General features: G+C 42.3%; 1 long non-coding RNA gene across 1 annotated transcript; it reads left to right on the forward strand.

The window, feature by feature from the left end:
- Positions 1–4,602: 4,602 nt before the first annotated feature.
- On the forward strand, positions 4,603–7,374 carry LOC311238650. The gene is made up of 3 exons (XR_014620386.1): positions 4,603–4,685; positions 6,704–6,844; positions 7,289–7,374. It is a non-coding gene; the product is annotated as an uncharacterized lncRNA (long non-coding RNA).
- The last annotated feature ends 1,928 nt before the right edge of the window (positions 7,375–9,302 follow it).

A 9,302-nucleotide genomic window follows, 5' to 3' on the forward strand; every position in this document is an offset into this window, starting at 1 on the left:
CTGTAAGCAGCTCTGGCCCTCGCCCTGTCCAAGGCCTTACCCTGTTCTCTGTCCCTGTCTCCAGCCCGCCTCTCCGGGCCTCTGTCCCTGTCCCCCTCTCCAGTGCCCCTGGTCCTGGCCCTGACACTTAGCCCTGGTCCTTAGCCCTGGCCTGTCCCTTAGCCTTAGTCCCTTAGCCTGTTCGCCTCTTAAAGGCACAGTGCCGCATTTTCCCTATTTCTTTGACTCTAGTGTTTTTGTGTTCTCCCTTAAAGGGACAGTGCCGCTTTTTGTTATGTAATAAATAAATGCCCTGTTTTGGCTTACTCTCATACCTGTCTTGTGTTGTGCGATTGGGGTCGGTTACAAACCATAACAGTAAGCCCCTCTTTCAACGTTCTCTCTATCCACACCCCCAAACGGCATTCTTGTCGCCATATGTGAAAATAATCCCACAGCGCACCCGCCGTCAACTGACGCTGGGCCGCAAGGAACAGTAGATAGTTGGCCCGGTCCCTCCCGCTGTGCGACGCACCCAAGGGGGGACCCCGACAGAAAGGGCCGGTTCGATACGGGAGAAGCTGTCATCAAACTGGTTGACACACCCCCCCCCCCTGAGGAGTTGTTCTACAGCTAGACACGCAAGGCATGAGAGCCCCATGGGCTCCTACACGCCGAAGCCCTGCAGTGATATTGCTATCACCCAAATCACGCTCGTCTCTTCTTTGCAGACCACTGCCGCTCTCACGGGAGTGGGAGGCATAAGCGCGATACCCCGCCTGGCGAAGGCGAGGCCGGGGTAACCCTTGCTGTGCATTCAACAGAAGAGGCCTCGAGTCCCCCTGCTGACCACTGTAGCCAGTGGCAGCTGTAACACCAGACTCCCCCATCACACACCATGTGGTGCAGGAGCCACGTGACAGTACAACATTCTCACGGACAGACCCCGGCTCAGCCATTAACTGGGTGTCAGCCCCTGTCCCCATGAGAAGTGAAGAATGGGGACGCATGCTCTTCAAAGAAGGTTCGCGGCCCGCAGCCAAAGGAAAACGATCAGAGCCCCGCTTCCGTGGGTAACAGAGAGAGGTTGAATGGGGAGCGGGCTGCTCGCGGCAGAATGACAACGGCTTGTTTTATCCAAGCCGCATACACCCAAAATGGCCGATCCCTCGGCCGCCAAGGCTGTCGGCCTTGTGGATCCCTGTTGACTCTCCGCCCAGGGCACCACTGGCGGGGGAAACATGGCCGCCTGTCGAGGGCCTCGCCACAGTCGTTGACGAGGCCGTGCTCCCACCTCTGGCTGCACAGCGTGAGGCGGTGTAGGACCCAGATCAACAACCGCCTGCGCCTCCACAGAATGACCAAAAAGACTTTCCGTGGAAAAAGGAGTCGTGAGGAGAGAAAACCTATCCTCTTCCCCAAGAGGAGAGTGCTCCAACCAAACATGCCTAACAACAAACGTTGATAGCATCCTAATCCTCCCCGCAGTTATAGCTTGCGACTGAGTCAAGATCTCTATAACACCACAAACATGCAACATGTTTACAATGTCGGCTGGACCCATAGCCCCCACTACCCGACGCCAATGTGGATAGGAAACTAGCCAGCTGAGCCATAACACTGGCCGCCGCTACAAACCATCCTGCAGCAGTATACCACTCATCCGTCCATACTGCCACCCTCCGAGCCGATTCGCTCTCAAGCATCGGCCGGGTGGGACATCGTTCATCCCCGCCGGGACACAGGATCAAAACTACCTGGCTACGCAGCCACGGTACACTCGGCCTGCACCCTGTTGTTAGCCCTTTTACCCGTAAAAAAGGTAAATAAGACTCAGCGAAACCCCCCACATTAGCAACCGACTGACCTTCATCAATGAACCGGGCAAGAGGAGGGAAAAGCGACAACGTCCCTCGGCGGGGAGTATTAGAACAACGACCCATTTCAGCATCAACATTAGCATTAGCAGTAGCATTAGTGTAAGCAGCATGCTCCAGGATAGCCAGGAAATCGTCCACTGCAGTGGAACGTTCACCAAGCCACCCTGGCGCCGAAACACACTTCACAGCATTACTAACACCAACATCAATGCCTGATGATACAGGACCTACCTGTGTACAAGCTGGCCCGATAGCCAAACCTTGTACGCTGCCCCTTGGTCTGCTGCCGTCAGACGAGGAAACATCAACATAGGCCCGACGTGTCGCTGAAACATGCCCCGAAGATTCCAGGGGTAAACAAACCTCCGGTAAGCTTTCAACATTACGCAATTTCTCTAATCTTTTCATAACAACTAGTTACATAAGGGTCACTGCGACCGTTATGATGGAAACGAAATAGAGGAAGGGTGTTTGGTGACCATGCCTAGTGTCTTATAGGCTACGCCTCCATAGGGGCGGGACCCGGCAGGTGTGGGCGTATTTGTTTTTCATTAGTGGAGTACAGTAGGTACATGAGATAAGGGATATCTCGATAGGCTTAAGAGCGGGACGCGATGGCCAAGTACGATAATATAACTACAATACACTGCCCCACCCCAATTAGTGATGTCAGACTGCCTCTTTTCTTCTTTGATAGACTCTCTTGACATGTGACATCACTGATTGGGGTGTCTTTAGTAGTGTTTCTCACAACTATAGCAGTGAAGGCTACCTTATATTTGGTAAAAATAAATGGTTGTAGAAAATACACTTGATCCGACTGCTGTATGGCATCCTTCAGATACTGTAGATATTTCCTTCATTTCAAGCTGATGTGGATCTGAAACTTAGCCTGAAAACAGACAAGGAAAAGGAATTATACAACGGAGCCAGTCGTCCTTTATATAACAATTAGTTCTGATTGAACATTCCATGTGTGCTGATATATACAGTATAACGGCATCAATAGAGGTTTCAACATACCCAGTGCTCTCAGAATAGGACAGAGAAATTAGCACAAAGTATCTGGGTAACATCACAAAGACTTAACCCAAAGAAGACACTGGAGCACACTAGGGGTGGAACGGTTCACAAAATCGACGGTTCGGTTCGTATCACGGTTTTAGGCTTACAGTTTTCGGTTCAGTTCGGTATACGTTGTTTTTTATTTCTTTTAAATGTAACACTCCAAAAATACCATACATCAACATAAGATATATAGCCTAAAAATAATCAAATTTTTTAGTTATTCTCAAGGACGTAGTCATGCAAAAACTGAAAGAATGAGGCCATTTGACATCAGGCACATTATTTTGACAGTGACTGTTAGATCTAGGAGAGATTTTGGTACAGCAAGAGGGGAGGCATTGCTGATTTAAACATGCTTCTCATTTATTTGGTAAAAAAATAAGTTTACCTTTAATAATGTTTGGCACACAAAGACCAAACTGACTGAAAAATATAGGCAACATTTGTCAAAGTATTAACTTAGTGCAAACAAAAAATTATTAAACCTTTCCATTTTTGTGGCCACATTATAGACAAAGGCCAACATAAAATATGCATAATGCTCAACCAGCTCTAGACTTTCTTATCAAAAAGTAAAAGTCACAGAAAAGATGATTAGGGTTTTAAATAAGGACGTTTATGGGGTTTCTTGTATTAATAATAATTTGCACTAAGGAATGTTGTAACTGTTGTTATCTTAAAAAAAAGGAGATGTTACAAGGGAATGGGGAATATTCTCCACTTGCACAACCTGAAAGTAGGCACGTCTGGCTGACTTCCGGTTGCGAATGGTACTTCCTGTCCCATCCAAATACATTGTTTTTAGCTACTTTTCTCCAGTTTTTTTTAAACAACTTTGTCATCACAGAGAGGCAATGAAACGTTTGTATTATTATAGTATAGAAAGTATTTAATAAGCAAACGTTTGTCAGCAGGGTTTTTGGGCTGTATTTCATGTAAAAACGTTTACTTTTAGTTTACTTGCTCACGCTAATTAAGGCTAATGCTGGCTAACAGAAGCTAGCGCAAGAAACGACGCCGCAAAGTATTGTTTATAGTGCATTTCTTGCCACCTTATAGCATTTGTACATTTGTATGACAGTCTATAATGCTCCCGTGAGGTTTTTCCGGACGTTTTGGTAATGATTTTCACTATAAAATCATATTTCTAAATGACAAGAAGTTGATGAAAACTGGACGGAATAGCTTTGAGCTAACGATTTTTGCCGATGCATTCCATTCTAAACGTAACGTTAGTTGTTCAAAACATTACCTGTCTATATAATTTGTTCCTCAACGTTATATAGACAGGTAATGTTTTGTAAACTAACTGCAGCCTGCTACAGTTAGAAGCTAACGTTACAGATACAGCTGGGAAAAGTCCAGGAACAGCTGTTTGCCTGCCGTTATGACGTCGCTTGGCATGGTTAATGTTAACAATGACCAGCGGGGGCGCTCTCATACAGCTGGTGACAACGTGCTGGACGAGCTCCGCCCTCCCTCGGCAAACTGAGAGAGAAGCAGCGGAAGTAAATATTGCGTCTCTTCTGTCGGCAGTGGATTTAGCTCTCAATCGGTAAACTCTTAATATACATTACTATTGAAATGCATTTTTACTTAACTTTACAGCATTATTCAAACGTGATAGGAAGTTATGAGTCATCAGCCGTTTATATGCAGTACGTTTTTGCCTACAGATTATACAGTACATGGCAAAAGAGATCCGTTTTGCAGAGTTGGAGAAAGTAGCGTTTTTTTCAACCCCGTTAACGTTTGAAGGTGAGTTTAAACTACTAAATAAGATCAGATTCCTAAACACTGTCACAACAGCAGTCATATTGTATATTTTCAACAATATGTTTGTTTACCAATAGGTTATTGGGTTTGTGTTGCCGCTGTTTAAAGAGACTCCAATTGAATTGATTTACCGAGTGACTGAGTTCGTTTTTTCTCAAATGTAAACTACAGTATAAGATCCAACAATGTCACAACAGCAGTCATATTGTATATTTTCAACAATACGTTTGTTTACCAATAGGTTATTGGGTTTGTGTTGCCGCTGTTTAAAGAGACTCCATTTGAATTGATTTACCGAGTGACTGAGTTCGTTTTTTCTCAAATGTAATCAGGGACAGTGCATATCAATCAACAGTTATACATTTATAAATGAATACAAATTAAAAACTGTAAATATGCCAACATTAGCAGGGTTGCTAGTTTTCAGTTGTAGTCCCTGGGCTAGATGTTTAAAGCCCAACCTCCAGGTTAAACCCTACTGATCAATTATGGGTAGTTTACATCATTGGTATATAATTATATATATATCTGTACATATCTCTTACCTACTCTTACTAGTTACACTGCTGGCCAGTATGACTTACTACCATAGTGTCTTTATACCTGTATCACTGTACATATTAATACTATATCTAAATCTGTACATATCTCTTACCTACTCTTACTAGTTACACTGCTGGCCAGTATGACTTATACCATAGTGTCTTTATACCTGTATCACTGTACATATTAATACTATATCTAAATCTGTACATATCTCTTACCTACTCTTACTAGTTACACTGCTGGCCAGTATGACTTATACCATAGTGTCTTTATACCTGTATCACTGTACATATTAATACTACAACTCTGTACATACATGTAGTACTCATAGTACTAATTTATATATGTTATACCCAGTTTAACCACCTGTACAGTGTATATTACTATTTCACGTTACTGCTACATAGTCACTCTGGTTGGATGCCAAACCTCTTTTAGTTGTACTGTACTTGTGCTGCATGATGACAATACATTACAATCTGCACTGAATTAGTCACAGAATGTTTTGGGACTAGAAGGTTTACAGGGTTAACCGGCTGTCGTGTGGCAGTGAAAGGGTTAACCTTCTGTGTATTGTTGAAGGTTTAGTCCACATTGTTTATTGAACAAAAATACAACATGAAGGTTGGCCTTTAAGCCAGAAACAATAGTACTGTTACATTTGCGACATACGATATGCAAATATACAGTAAGGAACCTGACGCAAACTTTGCCATCACAACCATTGAACTATTATAATAGTTAGGATCTATGGGTAACAGTACTGTATATTTGCATATCGTATATGTCACAAATGTAACAGTACTATATACCTGTATGTCATGTATGTCCCTACGTCATAAATGTCATGTATGTTGTGTGTGTCATAAATGTCCCTATGAATTGAAAATAGGGGACCCTGATGTAAACAAGACAAACGTCTTTCTCTGGTCTGCATCCCCTTAACAATTGTGTGTATTGAGCCGTACTGTATTGTACCAATTCTGCGTCTAGCCTTAACATGGTGAAAACACGTCTTTAAGCTATTGTATTGTACCCATTCTGCAATCTGTTAATAAAGTTTTCAATCGATCAATCACTAGCTAGCTATAGCTAACGTTACTCAACGATATATTGATTGATTGAAAACTTTAACAGATTGCAGAATGGGTACAATACAGACCAGAGAAAGACTTTCATCTTGTTTACATCAGGGTCCCCCATTTTAAATTCATTGATTGATTGATTGATTGAAACGTGTATTAACAGATTGCAGAATGGGTACAGACCGTTTCTAAAAGAGAATATATACATTTGTTCTGTGTGTGTTCTGTCCTGTATACTTCCATAGTAAATCTTCCATGTTCTGTGTGTTCTGTCCTACTTCCATAGTAAATCTTCCATGTTCTGTGTGTGTTCTGTCCTACTTCCGTAGTAAATCTTCCATGTTCTGTGTGTATTCTGTCCCACTTCAGGAGCAAGTCCTTCATGTTCTGCGGCCTGTATGCCGCCATCATATTCGGCGGGCAGTACTTCATGAGGGAGAGGCCCAAGCTGAACCTGCAGAGGCCGATGGTGCTGTGAGCCACACGCCGGGACCGAACAAGATTTAAATTGTAGCTATTCCCCTAATCTGTTAGCAATTTTTGTATATAAACCAAACTTAGGTGTGAGGTTAAAATCTTTCTCCGTTTAAACAAACAGGACTCACAACAGAGCAGAAAACTGTCTTGAGTCTGATCTCTATTGTTAAACCTACATGTATGGGATCCAAGCCTGCTTGATTAATAACAAACACATCTTTCTATAATGTTGTGATAGAGCCTGCACAAGTATTATCTGTTCCAAGGTGATGGAGCCTACGGTAGTAAAGATGTAAAGAGTCTGCGGACAGTGTCTGGTTTTAATGTACTAATGGACTGATGGTCATTGTGTTTATGTTTGTGTACTTGTGCATGTGATTGTGTGTGTGTGTGTGTACTTATGTGCTCCAGCTCCTATCATATGTATTGTACTAATAATAGTGTTTACGTTCCATGTGTCCATATCTGGCTGCCAAGAGGTGCGAGGAGCTGAAGGAGAAGGAGAACACAGAGCTGCTGCGGGACCTGGAGCAGAAGAACGCCATGATCTCGGTCCTGGAGAGCAGCATCAAGGACATATAAACTGTACATTGGAAGAGGTCTACAAATATACAGCATTGTTGGGGGGGGGGCTCTCTCGCATATAGTAATAATAGAGTATATACATTTGAGGGGGAATAAACTGTACATATACAGCACTGTTTGTGATACAAAAATAGTAGAGTACATTAACCTGGCACACAACATACTTGTTCACATGTCATTTTTCTTTCACTCTAAAGGAAATATGTCTCACATACAGTAGACCCCCCAGTAGCCTACTTTGTGGAGACGAAGATGATGAGTACCAGTCTTCTCCTCAGACATATAAACTGTACATTGGAAGAGGTCTACAAATATACAGCACTGTTTGTGATACAAAAATAGTATATAGTAATAATAGAGTATATACATTTGAGGGGGAATAAACTGTACTTTAGAGTGAAAGAAAAATGACATGTGAACAAGTATGTTGTGTGCCAGGTTAATGTACTCTACTATTTTTGTATCACAAACAGTGCTGTATATGTACAGTTTATTCCCCCTCAAATGTATATACTCTATTATTACTATATGCGAGAGAGCCCCCCCCCCCCAACAGTGCTGTATATTTGTACTACGACTATGCTTGCACCTCATGGTACCAAAGCACCTCAAAGGCGCTAAAAACAAGATTACAAACATCACAAAACAAACTGGTCAGACTTCTACTTGACCTTACCCCTAGAACCCACCTCACATTCACTCACAGACGGCAGAGGTGCCAACCTGCTCATCAGGAGCAATTGGGGGTTAAGCGTCTTGCTCAAGGACACTTTGACACGCTGCCGGGAACATTGGAATGCGCTGGCTGCAACCCCCACACACCATTGAAATGCTAATTGTCCAGCACCTAGTATTTACTACTCTCATGATGGAAGCAGGCTACTCTCTCATGATAGAAGCAGATGGAATCATGAGAGAGTAGCCTGCTTCTAACAAACATAATTATGTATTGTGTGCAGCCACTTTCTTTGTTAGGCAGACATCTGCAGAGGGCATCTGCCTTTTTTTAATATTAGCATTTTATATAAAAGTATTCTGTACTTCTGTATGACAACTAATAAAGAAACTTGAACATCAAAAAATCAACATTCTGTTCTCTATTCCAGGCTAGATCTGACCTTGACTCATGTTACAGGATTAATACACATTTTCTTACACCCATATTGCTACCTGAAGGGCAAATTACAGGGCCAGTCCAGTAAAAAAATACATTAATCATGTATCATTATGTTTAAAATAAATTGCATTTTGGTACAAACCTTGTCAACTTTGCCTTCCTGTGGGCTATGTTATGTATATGAGCAAATTGCATATAGCATTCTCTTTGGTAGCATTCATTCTGTGTTTATTGTGTCATACTGGGGAATAATATTAATATTATTATGTCCTATTGGGGACACAATTTTAAATTCTGAGCAATTCAATCGTTTTTTTTATAGAGCTCATCTGTGACGTCGGTACAGTGCGAAATGCAATCTTATAGTAACAAAACAATACACAAATTGAACATAGTTTTGAACGTTTTATTACAATAGTATTTACTGTCATGTTGCAATGTATAATCCAGCTAGCATTCCAGTCAGATCCATTCTCCGTTCTTGTTGACAATTTTGGGGTCCGTGTCACCTGTACAAGAAAGATGACCCATGCGTTGAACAAAGTACCAACACTACGTTCATCAATCATAAATCTAAATGCCAAATCTTTTAAATCATGATTTTGTCTCAGTTTCATAAGAACAAGCAAGAGCTGCACACGCAGGGGCATTGTGTTAATTTGCCAATCAGTTCTGCTATATGTCAATGGGACTGAAGTTTGCTGTGAGAAGGCAGGCTGACTGCATCAGAATTTGGCAAGATACTAAAGAGAAAGAAAATTTCAGATGCCTTCATACAGTCCACATATT

The sequence above is a fragment of the Notolepis coatsorum genome, assembly GCF_963971535.1.
Source record: "Notolepis coatsorum genome assembly, chromosome: 1".
NCBI classification, from domain to species: domain Eukaryota; kingdom Metazoa; phylum Chordata; class Actinopteri; order Aulopiformes; family Paralepididae; genus Notolepis; species Notolepis coatsorum.